The sequence below is a fragment of the Amphiura filiformis genome, chromosome 1 (genome assembly GCF_039555335.1).
Source record: "Amphiura filiformis chromosome 1, Afil_fr2py, whole genome shotgun sequence".
Classification (NCBI taxonomy): Eukaryota; Metazoa; Echinodermata; class Ophiuroidea; order Amphilepidida; family Amphiuridae; genus Amphiura; species Amphiura filiformis.
Genome location: NC_092628.1, coordinates 36,931,427 through 36,949,368, shown reverse-complemented (window position 1 = coordinate 36,949,368; position 17,942 = coordinate 36,931,427).

The window sequence follows — 17,942 nt, the reverse complement described above, 5'->3', positions numbered from 1 at the left end:
GAAACTGTTACAACTGCATTTCCTCCTAGTACAACAGGTCCTGAGCTCACCACTGCAGAAGAAATAACATCTTCTTTCATAACAGCATCGAGATTGACGACATCTGAGACCTTGGCTACGCAAGAGACCACAAATCAGGTGCGGTCAACTGCTGTCACTACTTCAGTTCAAGGTTCGACAAGTGAAAGAGGAGAAACATCTCTTGTCCCGAGCACGACAGCGCCCGTAACTACCACTCCTGAACAAACAACTCCTTCGGCCTCTGCCTCTACAGCTTCGGCTATACCGACAACGGATACTGATCAAGTAACTTCTGAAACTGTTACAACTGCATTTCCTCCTAGTACAACAGGTCTTGAGCTCACCACTGCAGAAGAAATAACATCTTCTTTCATAACAGCATCGAGATTGACGACATCTGAGACCTTGGCTACGCAAGAGACCACAAATCAGGTGCGGTCAACTGCTGTCACTACTTCAGTTCAAGGTTCGACAAGTGAAAGAGGAGAAACATCTCTTGTCCCGAGCACGACAGCGCCCGTAACTACCACAAATCAGCTGCGGTCAACTGCTGCGACTACTTCATTTCACGGTTCGACAAGTGAAAGAGGAGAAACATCTCCTGTTGCAACAACACCAGCACCACAAGATATCACAACTGAAAATGAAAGTATTGTCCAGAGCACAACATCGCCTAAAATGACAACTCCTACTGCTGCTGTCTTTACAACTTCAGCTATTCCTACATCGAGCACTGATGAAGTAACTTCTGAAACGTTTACAACTGCATTTGTTACGATTACCTCTCCGGAAGAACAAACCTCTTCTATGTTAACGTCTGGTAAATCAACGCCTAGTTATGTAACATCGCCAACATCAACAACACCCTCGCCTGGTACATCAACACAAGAAGTACAAACTGAAGAAGAAATTACACTTTCTGCGAGTACATTAGCACCTGACACTATCACCTTCGAAGAAAGAGCATCGTCTTTGATGACTTCATTTGAAGTTGTAACAAATGAGAGAGAAACTTCATTTGCTCATATTACAACATTAGCTTCTGATGTCAAAACTGCAGAACAAACAATTACGTCTTCAACCACTTCAAAAACATCCACTACCCCAGAACACTTAACGACGACAGAACTAATGAGCACAATGGCAGGTACGCGTATTTCTACTGGCGCAGCTGAACATACAATGGATAATATTGCAACTAAACCCAGTGTTACGAAAAGCTATATATCACCACCACATAGCACAAGTAGTGCAGACACAACAGATGCAGTACCGAATGCATCGACTGCTGAAGGACAAACAACGTCATCCACTTTCAGCACAACAGTTTCTCAACAAGTAACGTCAGCAAAAGAGAGTCCGTCAACTGTGACAGATTTAAATATATCGGGTGAACAAACAACTTCCGCCAATGTTGATTTAACAGCCTCCGAACTGACAACATCAGAGACGCCAACCGCAGAAATAACTAAGGACACAAAAACTACTACGTCTTCTTCAAGTTCAATATTTTCTAGTTCAGATATCTCTACATCAAAAGTAACTACTAAAGATGTGTTTACATCCTCTACCACGGACGGTTCCATGTTAACAACTTCGGAACATGTTACTACGGTAAAACCAGGTACATTGTCACTTACAACTTTGCTCGGTGCAACAAGTCCTGAGTTAGACAAAAGCACAACTAGTTCCCAATCTGAAGACATAACCACTGAAGAATACGTAACCAATAAGGGTTCAAACACACACGAACCTACTTTCTCTACTACAATATCACCGGCTTCACCAAGTACAACTGATGCTAAAGAAGATGTAACTACTGTTAAAAAAGACTCATCAATAATAACTACTGCAAGTTACAGCTCCACTGATGAAACATCAACTCTTCAACCAGCAGTGCCTGTTTCGACCGATGTAAATACAGTTGCAACAAAACAACAAACATTCGAAACTACAACAGCGGAAGAGACAAGTGTTCTGTTGACCTCTACGGCCACTACTGTTGCCGAGACAACATATCAGTATACAACTGCGGTGACAGAGGAGCAGTCGATAACTCAAGATTCACTGAACGTGACAACTAAAGAAATGGCTACAAATGAACGAGTGGAAACCTTATCACCTGCTACAGTGATGGGATCAAGCTCTGTTCCACAGACATTATCTAGTACCACACTCAAAGTGACACCTGTATCTCCAATGACGAGTCAAAGTTCTCTGACGTCCCTGCCATTACCGTGTGATGCTCAGCCGTGTTTAAATGGAGGCACTTGTGTAAATCAGTCACCCAACACTTTTGATTGTATATGCCCACGCTACTACACAGGAGATATATGTGAAACATGTAAGTACGGCCCTTTTCACCTGTGTAAAACATTACAAAATTATCTAAATTTGAGGTGCAGTTGGTATACCGACAACATTTTTATTGCGCATCCGATTGTTTCGTTGATATCATTATCAGGTGTATATGTTAATTTCGTTTCATAAGCAATGAACGAAAAACATCTGAGAAAAAGGTCATAATAATATATAATAATTTTATAACATACATGAATTCTCAAATGATACACTTCAAATATAAAAATACAAATCAATAATGTGGGTTAAAATATATAAATATAATGAACTCATTTGATTACTTTCAGTCTACAAAGCAGCCAGATTGCAGGTTCGTTTAATCGACATTGTGTTCATCGTTCAGTATCGAAACCACTCGTCACCCGAATTCTTCCAGCTTCAAAGATCTGTATCTCTACTAGTGGACGAGTTCTTTATAGAGTCACTTCAGTTATGGCCAAATTTTGTGATTTCAATCGTGAAACGTTTCAGGTAAGTTTATTAGTTAACAGTACACCTGACTCGTTTGCTATTATAAACAAATATTTGTATCTGCTGCTTCACAACTAAATATGATCTTTTGCTGAACGATGTCAGTGGATCTTGGGCACTCCAATAGTTAAGTGACATGCATATGCGGCCGCACTCTCAACATTAAGTATTTTGGGTGAAAACCAGTGCGAAAGATGGGGATGCTACAAAATTCTTCTGGGGAAAGCGGTTTAAAAATTGTGTTGTTTCGAGGGAAGTTCCTAATAATGTGTTATTTAGGGGGATAGTAACAAAATGGGGCCTTTTGAGAGATTTTCCTAAAATTTAAGTCTTTCGGGAGCAGATGCTAAAAACTGGGTCTCTATTCCTCAAGATTGTCCGGGTAAAAGAGTAAACATTTTCCACAATAAGGTTGGGAGACAAGATGGGCCTTTTGGGGAAAAACAAGAAAAATGTCTTTTTATCCAAAATGCTAGAAATTAGAGTTAAATATTTAGCCATGGTTGATATAGGGAATGAAACATGGAATACCTGTCATCATTAACGACGCAATCATGATGAATCCCATGTGTTTAATTACTTGCAGACCTGGTAGTACAATAGCAGATATTGACTTACAGTTTACCAACGAATCAACAATTGTAGAAGAACAGACTGCCGTTAGAGCTTTCTCTGACTCTGTTGTCATGAATGGTGGAACTCTAGGAAACTACAGTGTCGTGGAAATCCTTGCAGCCGACAGTACCATGAAATGTAAGTAATGCAAGACAGGGCAAATTAACTTTAGCACTGTTCAGTATCAGCAATGCGGAGGTATTAGCCATTGAACAAGTCACATTCCAAAGAGGATTTGATATTAATCTTTTTACATTATGTTTAATTGCAGATGTTGAGCTATCGTATCGCGATCCATGTTACTTCACACAATGTCCAATCAACCAAACTTGCGTCATGTCACCAAACGGAGATTATTGTTTATCAACATGTGCAGATAATCCTGACTACTGCCCTGTTGGATCACAATGTATGAACACGACAGATCCCATATTCAACCCATTCATTTCATGCACGTAAGTTTCCTTTTCTTAACTTTCATCAGCATTCCATAAGTGCTAAATATATTTTAATATTACGATCATGATACATAAAATTTCAATTATCTGATAAGTAAAATTGTCTTCAGCGTTTATTTCTGTAGCTTATCGCCTAATTTCCGTAATAGATTCATAGCAATATGCTGGTAAAACAAAAAATATGAAAGTATAATTCAACCAACAAATCTAACAATTGGCATGTAAGCTGAGATCAAGCACAGCGTTTTCTTCCTGGCATAGTTTGGGTATTACGTAACTTCTTCTAGAAGTTTGTAAAAGTAAAAACTGACCTTCAGCACAAATATTCAAACCTTGAATTTTCGATCTTCTAGGTTTTCGGTACATCCAAACACATTGTATCATAATATTTTTTCTGCAGCTTGTATAGTTTATTTATTTATTTTATTATTGTATCATTATTCTATCCATTTGTTACAGCTGTCCCGATGGTCTAGAATGGAACCTTAAAGGCACTGAATGCGTAGTAAAAAGTACAGAAATACCGCCTACAACGTTTGCTGTTACAGCTCCTGCTCGTGTACCTACAGGTAGGCCTGCGTTAGAATTCTTACAGACCTCAAAGATATCTTTCTCGATTCTAGTGCTCTTGTGCAAATAAAAAAATATCTAAACGAGTAGGGGGTGTATGTTGGGTGAGGTCGATATGGGGTGTGTGGGGTGGGGTGTGTGTGCGGGGGATGTGTAGGGGATATGTTGGGGTATGGATCCTCATTTTCAATGTATTGTGTGTATGCTAGGACTGTATTAGTGTATTGTGTATGCGATTACGGTAGTTGGTGTGAGCCTTTTAGGGTAGGCCTAAATGCTCATATGAAATATTAGATAGACATGTACGGACGGATGCACAATCATCAATTTTATTGCAAGCTTATTGCATTGCCCTATTTGTTGTCACTTTGTTGCAGGAAGGGACCCTGCTTACTATTGGATTATAGCCGGGATTGTGGCTGCCGTGATTGATTTGATCTTCGTATTCACTTGCTGCATTTACTGTTGGATGAGTAGAAGACGAAAGCGAGAAGAACTCAAGTAAGATACTAACCCTTTACACATATCCCTTAAATCTATTATAATTCTATTAGAATTAAATAAAGCCACTTCAAGTTAACAATTGGTTTCACGTCCCCATCTGTTTGGGAGGGTGAGGAGTGAGCTTTCTATCAATGCGTGGACATACGATTTACAGCAACAGTTTTACTTACTTCTGTTTATGTCCATGGCAGAGACGAAGGCCAGGACAACGATCATGCTCTCAATTCTATTAATAAGCACCGTTGTCCAATATTCAGTGATTGTATTTATTAAATCAAATGATAAAAACAAATTAATATGATGATACATTCTTTAAACTGCGTTTTTCCGGCGTTTTTCCTATTATACCGAAATAGTCACTCGAAAGCAGCCAGGTAGGCCTGTTAACCTTTTTATGCCCGGTTTTTGACCAATCACGCGCGTCGTTAGATAACGTGTTTAATGAAAGCCATATCACACAAAATCAAATTTTCCTGATAAGTAGGCCTGCATCACAAATTGTGACATTTACAGCACTAATAATTAGAATTTATTTTCATTTCTTCCACGTACCAGACGACTCCAACAGCTGATTGAATACCGCTCTGATACAAGTAGCAGGATCAGCAGCCGAAGTGGTCCAATCTACTCCGACACGTATAGCAGTATTCCAAGCAGTCGTCACTCTAGTGAAACCACGGATTCAATCCAGCCGTTACCCTACATTCCTCGTGCACGATTCTACCGCCGAGGAAACGGACTTGAAGATCGCTACTCAGACATGTCATCAGATGTTAGCGTATCAGATGTTCGAAATATATTAAGTGATAATTTCACATTTGCCAGCGATGCAGCAGATTCCGATGGCAATGTTCAATATCGGTGGGACTTTGACGTCGATAGATCAGATACCAGAAGCTTCAAGATTCGCCGACCTAGGATTATGCTGGACAGTCCATATGATGATTCGTCTGTTTCGACAACAAGTGTAAGTATATTGTAATTTTTACATAATTATGCATATTTGTCCAAACACCCAAACATTTTCGAACCTTATCACCAGATCAAAAATATGCAAATATTTTCGCAAACAATAGGGGGTCTAGTTGTTTGATGAAGTTTGAACCTACGTATGTAAAGTATTTGATTAGACGGAAGGAACGTTCAATTGAGACAACAACAAAAGAACATATCAAAAATGTACTACAATTACTTGTCTATTTGATAGTTGGGTATTTATTTTGTTTTTTTATTTTTTTTATTTTTCAGGAGTCTACCGATATCTAAGGAGCCACCCATACCAGTCCTTGACCAAGATAATTTCTATACAGTACACTCAATTGTAATTACTATTAGCATATTAGTCAGTTTAATTAATAAATCATTATCTACTTCACCGACATTTAAGACGGGAATTAAATTGATATTTTGGTAAAAAAATAGTTTAGACATTCTCCGTATATTTAGTTGCCGGAACTTAGTTACCAAATTTACATCAAGCAACTCGCATGCATTGATCACGTGCATGCCATTTTGCCTATAATCAGCGTATATAACATTGACGGCTTTCTCTGGGTCGTGTGTGATCAATAACAATATTGAAGACCTCGGAACTAAAAGGGGGTTAGGCTAAGTCACATTGAGTGGGTCTCGAAATAAAATGGCAAAGAATATTGGTATGTCCAAGTAGTTTCAATGCATGGTGGGTTTGTCCGTGCAATTTCGATGTTCTACACAGCTTTGGTCTTTACCCTTTAAAAGCTCTACACACTGAAAAGAAGTTTTAAAAGAATTTAAATACTTTTTTTCACTATGAAAATTGCACAGAGGGTGTAGCAGAAACTAACTTTCATAATTGTGTGACTTGAAACCCTTTTAGTTCTGATGTCTTCAGTTATTATGTAACTTGTATTATTGTTATACTTCGATCATTTTTTAGACTTTTTTAAAAGTCTAAAAAATGATCGAAGTATAACAATAATAATAATAATAACATAATAATAACTTAAAAGTGACAGCTAGCATTTTTCTTGATTAACAGGATCAAAGACAATTTGATCTTAATAATAATGAGATAAGTAGATGATTATTGCAACTTAAAGAACGATTTCTGTTAATGTTGCTATTTTAAGTATAAAGGTAAAATGGTTCTAGCGTTAAAGATATAGCTCTTTGGTGTACATCACAATCATGCTTAGACCATGCAGTAGATGAACAGTTATATACCAATCAATCATACAGTATTTATGAGATTTATGTCTAATTTAATATACACGCCAATTGTGACAATGTTTCCTAACCATGACATTCGTTTATGGGGAGGTTTATGTTAGCCGGCCAGGCTCCCTTCGGGGATGACAACCCAAGCTTGCATCCGAAGGGGCTGTCAAGGGGGAAACTCTATTTCAGTCCTAGGAGCAAGTGGCTTCGGTCCCGGGGCTTCGGTCCCTGGTTTTATTTGACTTAGGAGGACCACATACTCTATAGGGTAGGTGGGAGAACTGCCTATGAGGACAACAGACTCTATAGGGTCTGTGGGAGGACTGCCTAGTAGAAGGACCACAGACGCTATAGGATCTGTAGGAGGACCACAGACTCTATAGGATCTGTGGGAGGACTAGAAGGACCACAGACTCTATATGGTCTGTGGGAGGACTGCCTAGTAAGAGGACCACAGACTCTATAGGATCTGTGGGAGGACTAGGAGGACCACAGACTCTATATGGTCTGTGGGAGGACTACCTAGTAAGAGGACCACAGACTCTATAGGATCTGTGGGTGGACTGCTTAAGTCATGTTAGTAAGCATTTTATTGCTTTGGGTAATTTTCCATCAGGCCCTAAACTCTTAGATTTAGAAACATGTTAATGGACCATATGCAATAATTCAACTGGAATTGTTGTAAAACTTGAAATGACAGCCATGTTGGCGGTATAGGCAACAAGTATTTCAGACTGACAAATGAATCACCTGTTCTTATCAAATATTGTTCTGTTGCATCCATCTTGAAGGATAGTGTTTTGATAATGTGTAGTATTGCATAGGGTCTGTTATGACTGATACCTTAATTATGATACCCGTACCAATTATGACACCTTAATTGTGACACTAAATGCCAATTATGACAGTCTTATTATGCCACTTGAGCTAACTATGAGACTAAAAATGCCAATTGTGACACCTTATTTATGACACTCATGCTAAATATGACACTTTGATAATGACACTCAATAATTTTGACACCTCAATTATGACACTCATGCCAAATATGACACCTAATTATTAATGATGCCTATATCAATAGTGACACCTTTATAACGATTGTGACACCTTCATCATGACACGCCAATTGTGCCAATTGTGACACATCAATTATATGCTCAATGTAATTCACACCGCAATAACTCACATCGTAGCAGTAATGCCAAATATGCTGCTTATGCCAATTGTAAAACGTCAACATTGAACCCTCAATTTTGACACACGAACTACTTATAACACTTCAATTATTTCACGCACCAATTATGACATCAATAATATGACATACCTTATGTGACGCTTACAACACTTCAATTATTTCATGCACCAATTATGACATTTATGTCATCAATAATATGACATACCTATTATGACACTTCAATTATGTCACGTCAATAGTGACACACCAATTATGACACCTAATTGTGATATCCAATTTTGACATCAATTATGACACTCAAATGTGACACGCCAATTATGACACTCAAATGTGATGTGCCAATTATGACATTTATGTCATCAATAATATGACATACCTATTATGACACTTCAATTATGTCACGTCAATAGTGACACACCAATTATGACACATAATTGTGATATCCAATTTGACATCAATTATGACACTCAAATGTGACACGCCAATTATGACACTCAAATGTGATGTGCCAATTATGACATTTATGTCATCAATAATATGACATACCTATTTTGACACTTCAATTATGTCACGCCAATAGTGACACACCAATTATGACACCTAATTGTGATATCCATGGAATTGTGACATCAATTATGACACTCAAATGTGACACGCCAATTATGACACTCAAATGTGATGTGCCAATTATGACATTTATGTCATCAATAATATGACATACCTGTTTTGACACTTCAATTATGTCACGCCAATAGTGACACACCAATTATGACACCTAATTGTGATATCCATGGAATTGTGACATCAAGTATGACACTCAAATGTGACACGCCAATTATGACACTCAAATGTGATGTGCCAATTATGACATTTATGTCATCAATAATATGACATACCTATTTTGACACTTCAATTATGTCACGCCAATAGTGACACACCAATTATGACACCTAATTGTGATATCCAATTTTGACATCAAGTATGACACTCAAATGTGACACGCCAATTGTGACACTCAAATGTGATGTGCCAATTATGACATTTATGTCATCAATAATATGACATACCTATTTTGACACTTCAATTATGTCACGCCAATAGTGACACACCAATTATGACACCTAATTGTGATATCCATGGAATTGTGACATCAAGTATGACACTCAAATGTGACACGCCAATTATGACACTCAAATGTGATGTGCCAATCATGACATTTATGTCATCAATAATATGACATACCTTATGTGACGCTTACAACACTTCAATTATTTCATGCATTGTCGAGTTAAAACTTGCAGTATTGTAAAAAATATACAGTTGTCTGGTTGTTGTTTTTTACTTAATATTGCAATTTTTCTGGAAATAAATGATGTGTGTACTTGAAACTTTTAATTTGATGTATGATTTGTAAATAAGATGATTGTTTTTATATCTGACACAATATTTGTACTATAATGCTTTGAATGCTATTAACGTACTTAAATTCAAATATCTAAGGCACCGTTTAATATTTACGTCACGCTGGGAAAGGGAGATTTGAGGAGAGAATCCGAAAAAGTCCTGACTTTTTTTATTTAATTCATGAGGGGGAACGGTTAAGTTTTACATTGAGAAATTTTGGAAAACAAGGGGGAATCCGCTGATGCGAGGGGGAAGCGCAATTTTTGTTGTTGACCACCCCTGGCGTAAATATTTAACGGTCCCGACAAGAATAAATGTATTGGACCTCAATGTAAAAAGTGTACAAAATAACATTTGAATGTGAAAACGATTTAAAACCAATATTGAGTAATGAACCTATTTTGACCCATTGTGCCTATTATGTAGAGGGTGCGTTAATGATATACTTTGCGCCTCGACTAAAACCACAGCGTTTTGCAAACCCTCGTATGCCTACTTTGTCAGTTGACGAATGATGCCGATTGTGAGGAAAAAGTTAGATATAAAAAACATCATGCAACAATAGTGTAGTATATTTCAAAAATAATTATATCATTGTTATTATTATTATTATTATTATTATTATTATTATTATTATTATTATTATTATTATTATTATTATTATTATTATTATTAAAATTAGTTACTTTGATCTACGTGCAATTTAGGTATATTTTCTATGTAATACAGAATATTTTCTTATATGTTATATGATTAAGTAATAGAATAAATTGCATGACAAAAAACATTTGTTTATTTCCTACTTATTGAGTTACAAGTAGGCCTAAACTAACGCATTCATGACTGTTGTATGCTCGTATGTATTATACAGGGTGTCCCTGAAAGAACTGTATCGTCGGAAACTTAATTGTTTGGGTATTTAACGCCACAACTAAACATAACTATTAAAATAACTGGCGTGGTTGAGATCAGTTATCATATACTTTTTAAATTTTTACAATTGACCACACAGTTCCTGAAATATAAGAATTTTACGAAACTCCCTTATTTTCAAACCTTTCCACTGATTCAAACATCAATCGATGATTCGGAGTGCTAATCACTGCGCATCATCAGCGCATGGGGCGTCTATTGTCATTGATAGATATTTGACTCCGTGGAACGGATTGAAAATAGGTACTTTTGTAAACTTCTTTTATTTCAAAAAAACCACTTCCTTCCTTTAATGATATGAACACGTTCTAACATGCAAAATTATCTGTTCACTGCCAGGGCATTACTGGGCGATACTACAAGGGAGCACCTTCCACTCATAGATTTTGTCCACACGACGTGTAGTAGGAGGGTGTGAGTTCATAAGGGAAATGTCGGGACCCCGGGTCACGCCATTGTTCGACCTAAGATACATATTTCGCCATTTTGTAATTATTAACATTTTTGATCCCTGTATTATGGATTTACTTTATGGATTAAGAACCGATCTCAAGCTTTAATCCTCCTCTCGCGGTCTCGAAACCCCTAAATAGGATCCTACTATCCCCCAATTCTCCGTTGAAAGAGTGTATTAATATGATTAATTACCATAGCAATGGGTTTATACTATTTTTAATGTATTGCCCCGCACTATACTCAGGATGCACTCATCACCTGTGTATGTGTGCAATTGACTACGATGCCGCTGTTTTCAAAGACACTAATCTTATGTGTCCCATACACGATCAATTTGATCAATAACAAAGACCGTAGATACGTGCACTGTACACACGAACATAATAGTGATTTTATTGTCCAACCGTCGATAAAATCAAACTTATGCGGCCCATACACGATTAATTTGATTGATCGATATCAAAGACCCTAGAAACAAGAGTGGATACAAAATTTACCATTGTGCACTGCACACACGAACATAATAGTAATTTTATTGTCCAACCGTCAATAAAATCAACCTAGATAAGATCTCTTCAATAATATTGATGAGAAATATTATGTTGTATCCAATCCTGCATCTTGGGTCCCCAATATTACTCAATCAAATTGATCGTGTATGGGCCGCATTAGATCTCTTCAATAATATTGAAGATAAATATTATTTCGTATCCAGTCCTGCATCTAGGGTCCCCAATATTGTTCAATCAAATTGATCGTGTATGGTCATCATTACAGGTAGTGCGAGTGGTCAGTATGTTGTGACAATTCTATTCGCCGTCGAAGTAATCGGACTAACTACCATAGCAATAGATGAATACAATTTTTGAATAGATCGCCCTGTACTACAAGCAGTTTGCACTCTTACAGGTGCGAGTGATCAACAAAATATTCATATTCTATATACGCTGTCGAAGTTACGTAATAATCGGATTAACTACCATAGCAATAGAGGAATGCACTTTTTGAATAGCTCGCCCTGCACTACAAGCAAATTGCACTAATCACCTGTGTATGTCTGCAAACATAGATTAAATACAATACCGCTCTTTTCAAAAATACTAATCTTACAGGTGCGGGTAATCAGCCTTTCTTTGACATCTATGGTTCAATGCATAGGTACCACGTGAACGTTGTACAGCGTGTCCCAAAAGTAACTTAACATTGTGAATTTCAAATTTCAAACTCAAATATTTCCTACTTCATACCACAATGGAGAACATATTCACATAGATTGATCTTTTAGAATTATTCTGATACCAAAAACAGCATTATTGATGACCCCTTGAGCTCATATGTTCTTTTTTTTTTATCTTTGGACTAGCTCATATGTTCTTTGTTCAAGCACATGAATGATGTGCTTCCCTGAACAATAGAGTTGGTTCACTCACTGCACACGCTACATTTTAAAAATGAACATTCATGGATTAGCGTAAGCGTGACTGCTGTTTTAGATTATAATTAGGATATACTGACAATATTAAACTTTACTTTAAAACAGTTGAAATGAAGATGAATTTCCTATAGATCAACGGATTCAGATCGTGTGGTTCTTTGCCGAGACAAAGTCGGACAAACTCACTCAAGCAAAGTTTAAGGAACATTTTAATGTAAATTATGCACCCAGCCGAAATACAATCCAGCAACTAGTGCAGAAATTCCTATCAACTGGATCTGCTCATGATCCATACCTCGGGCAGGACGTGATGGAAGAACAGGAAGATCGGAAGAGCGGTGGCGAAAAGCCCAAGACGATCAGTACGTCGACTTTCAATTGAGAACAACGTACCGCGTACAACTGTTCATCGAATCCTCAGAAAAGATCGTAAGCAGTTTCCATATAAAATCCAAATAAAATAGAAAATGAAGATTGCGCATTGAAAACAAACAAACAATCAAACAAACAATGACAAGCATGACAATTTATTTAACAATAGTGTAAACCCATTGCTATACGCTGGCGAAATTACGTAATTAATCGGATTAACTACCATAGCAATAGGTCAAAACAATTTTGAACATATCGCGCTGCACTACAAGCAGGTTGAACTAATCACCTGTGTATGTCTGCAATCATAGATTGAATACAACAACGCTCTGCAGGGTCTATTGTTCTATTGTTTCCGATTAGAGCGCTGACATATTGGAAAATGTTGCCAATCAATATTCATGAGAGTGTACATTCAACGTCCAGTTTGCGAAATTGGGTGAGTTGTGTTTGGTAGGTGTGAAATACATCTGACTGGGCGTTTTAATTACGTAACGAATAAAGGCATTGACATCATCGAATGGCTGCCCAGTGCTGTTATGTGTTTTCCCTTCTCTGTACTTATTCTTTCCTAGGCCTACACTTTATCACTCCCTCGCTCTCATTAAGCTCCCTCTCACCCTCCCTCTCTCATTCCCATCATTTTCCTTATATTTTTTTTCTCCCTTCCTCCAGCCCTCTCTCATTCTCCATATCCCCTCCTCCCCTCTTCCTCCCTCCTCCCCTCCCAAGACTTCTCACAGAGGTGAATCTGCCCCTCCCTAACCCCTTCCCCTCTTTGGGTACGCCACTATTTCTATACCAATCTCTTTCTTAAAATAAAATTAAATGGAAATTTCTTAAAAACAACCTTTATAGGCCTATACTTATACTTAAATGTATACGTATAGCGATTACCATTATAGTGTAATATAGATATATCAGTCTAAACGCAGGACAACCGATTCTTTTGTTCTGCTTAGTCGCGCTAAAAGTCGATCGATACATGTTAAAATCAGCACAATTCCGAGATGCACCTTTTTGCTATGAAATATATTTTCTCGGTCAAATATAAAGCAAAAATTTTTTTTTATTCAGTAATGTCAAATAAAAACATAGTGCTTGGATGAACATTTTTTTTTTAAATCCTGGTGTTAAAATTAAGCATCAAATTGTGTCTTTTAGTGTGATATTTCCCACCTCTGTAAAGCACATCGTGTGGGTCTATATATTATAGTTTTGTCAGAATTTCCGTTTTTATTTTACCCTTTTCCCTTCATCCTCCGAAAATGTCAAAATCAGTACTTTATCGCGAGAGCAACCAGCTGAATTAATCGATATTTCAATTGTTGTCAACCAGGTCCCTTTTCCATTAAAAACCAGGATTGCCTGACCAGCGATTTGGTAGCCCAAATCCCCAATTCTGGTAAATGAGGTGAATTTTGGAAATTTGCTCCCGTGATAGCCTGCAATTTCAATTTATAGTGGCTATGGATTCCATGATTATGAAAACCATTTTGTCTGTTTGTTTGTTTGTTTGTTTATTTACCTAGGATGAGGTCCATGGGAAAATCCACTGTCCAAACCTAGAAAAATTCGCGTGTTATTAGAGGGGATTTTAATTTTCTGTCCCTCCTATCTCCAGGTGAATTTTGAATGACCCCCCCATCGGGCATCGCGGGTTGGCATTTTCATTACACCCTTCAGACTTGCGTTCGGGTTTGTGTGGCCTATTTGTCATAATTTAGCGCTATAGGACCTACTTTATAAATGTATAGCTATAGCCGTGCTATATAAATATTATAAGGTACCGGTATGTAATATTATGTAGGTGGGGTGGGTACTCAACACATTTTAACCATGACTTACAATGCAAGGCTCATTGTTGCCATAAATGATTTTTCCTTTAGGTCATTATAATAGGTTGTTATAAACTTCCATGTTTAACCTTGTATTGTTTTGGCTGCTTCATTATGACTTTCGGTGGGTTTAAGCAATTTCAAACAAACACAAACTAAAGGCACTATACCCAGTCACCTTCATGACAATTGAAACACCAGGTAATTTCTTTTTTATATTGAAGTTCTGGCAACACTCTATCAGGCCGGGCACCCAGAGATATCGATCCACAATGCTATATTAGCCGAAGATTTCACGCGTGGATTTGAAAATATTTCAGCTGGTAGTCAAAAATTATGGAATCAAAACGGAAATTCTGACAAAACTATAATATATAGACCCACACGATGTGCTTTACAGAGGTGAAATATCTTTCTTTAGCAAACTATATTAGTTTGAGACGCTAAAAATGAATTCTGTAAAAAGCTCACGGGCGAACTAAAGGCCTATAAAAATCAAAAATATCACACTAAAAGACACAATTTGATGCTTAATTTTAACACCAGGATTTTAAAAAAAAATGTTCATCCAAGCACTATGTTTTTATTTGACATTACTGAAGAATAAAAAAATTTTGCTTTATATTTGCCTAAATTTCACTTAGCAAAAAGGTGTATCTCGGAATTGTGCTGATTTTAACATGTATCGATCGACTTTTACGCGACTATAGAACAAAAGAATCGTTGTCCTGCGTTTAGATGATATGGACTGGACATGGCAGCCTTCATACATTCTAATATGTAATCGATCAGAAGAGCATTCAATCTATTTAAATGAAACGCCTAACGTCAGGTGGGTGGTAAAGATGATTGCATCGACAGCTAAAGCCTCCTTATAGAATTCAGACCCACACAAGCACACATTTGGGATACGTGAGTACAATGGTACCACTTTACACATGACTGCCCTTACACATGACTGTAGTGTGGTCACTTATTGATACTCGCCTGTTGTGTAGAGCGTTAATATGATGCCGGATCAGTGACCAATTTAATGGCGGAACCCCTTTATTCGAAACAATGGTACCACTTTTATGAATAGCCTGTTGCAACTTCTAATCGGCATCAAACGAACAAAAGATTATATAATCTATTGCGACTCTATTTCTATTTAAAAGCTCTTTGGAATACAATACTGGTCTTTTCAAAGATACTAATCTTACAGGTGCAAGTGATCAGTATGATATGGTTCAATGCAGAGGTACCGCGTGAACGTATCAGTGAAGCGCGGTATATTCAAAAATTGTTTTGACCTATTGCTATGGTAGTTAATCCGATTATTACGTAACTTCACCAGCGTATACGCCGTAGAAGTGACGTGGTTAATCGGATTAACTACCACAGCAATACATGAATACAATTTTGACTATACTGCCCTGCACTACAACGTTCACGCGGTACCGATGCATTGAACCATAGATGTCAAAGAAAAGCTGATCACTCGCACCTGTAAGATAAGTATCTTTGAAAAGAGTGGTATTGTATTCAATCTATGTTTGCTGACATACCGGGTGTCCCAAAAAAAGGCTACATGTAGATTTTTGAAAATAATCTAAGTTAATGTTAACAAATATAAATATCCTTTTCATGATATAATTTATGTACCCTCTACTAGTACCCCTGTGAATGTCAAGTTCACAACCTACGTACTTAGTCCGCATTCCACGCATTCCTGAGCAAGCTCTTTACGTGACATAATGCAACACGAGGTTCATTATACCGTCACAGTCACCGTACACAGGGCCGGATTTACCATTGGGCCAGATGGGCCCGGGCCCAGGGCCCCAAACTTTTGGGGCCCCCAAAATTGCTCGGTATCTTCCTTTAACCCGAAAAAATTTGCCCGCTACGCGTGCACTGGCCCTATAGCAAATTTCACCTTCACTTTGGGCTGAAATAGTCTGAAATTGAATTTTTTCGCGCGCTTCGCGTGCAAATGTCCTTACAAGATCTAAGCTTGTCTCCATTTAAATATTGTAATGCTCCCGCCGGTACTGTCGATGTTATACATAAAGCAAAACTTGGCCTCACGGTGAGTTTGGGGCCTCCAAATTTTGGCCTGGCCCAGGGCCTCCAAAAAGGTAAATTCTGCCCTGAGGTCCGTGCATTTGGCGGGGCACTTGAGTAGGCCCAGCCATAGCATGGCAGATGCATAATTTTATTCTGACAAACAGAGAATAAAACTTGTTTAAACAAGGCCTAAATGCAAAAGATTGTTATTCATTTCTCTATGTTGTTGACATGAGATACAGCTTGCAGAACTGCTTTCACCAAAAACGTGTTCTTATCAAATGACAATCTTCCTTTATTTGTTACCACCAAGAGTCAAGAAGCTCTAAAACTGATGTATTTTCAGTGTACAATATTTAATTTTTCAATATGTTTCTTTTGTGCAATAAGTTGAGCAATGAAAAATAAGAGAAACATAAAAAGTAATTTAAAAATCTAAAAGGTGTGCGTGTGTTCAACTTTCGTTGTGCGATATTTTGATGGTTAGTCACTCTTGACACCCCTGTCATCTTGCGCTCATAAGTTAAGTTGCTTTTAGGATACGGAATTGAAACTTAGCAAACAGTTACAAGAAGGATGAATAAATAATATCTGAAAAAATGACATTGTTTTGTTGTACCATCACAAAATGCGGTTCATTTTCTACATGTAACCTTTTTATGGGACACCTTGTACACAGGTGATTAGTGCAATCTGCTTGTAGTGCAGGGCGGTCTATTCAAAAATTGTATTCATCTATTGCTATGGTAGTTAATCCGATTATGATGTCACTTCTACGGCGTATAGTAATCCACTAATCCAGTTACATCACTGCTTCTACAGCGAATTGAGTAGTCTTGACCACATGCAGACATAGGCCTTAAGGTACATATTTCGAGGAGCATAACAAACACAAAATTGGGGTCGTATGACTTTTGACATGCATGCATTCTTTTGTCGAGAGTGACATGGTCTTTCAATTCGTGCCGAGTGTCCTTGGCAGATTTGACTATGCTTCAGTGGTCATGAAAGGATTCAAAAGATAACCTCTGCCCCACTAATCCCAAGCTTTTGTCTGA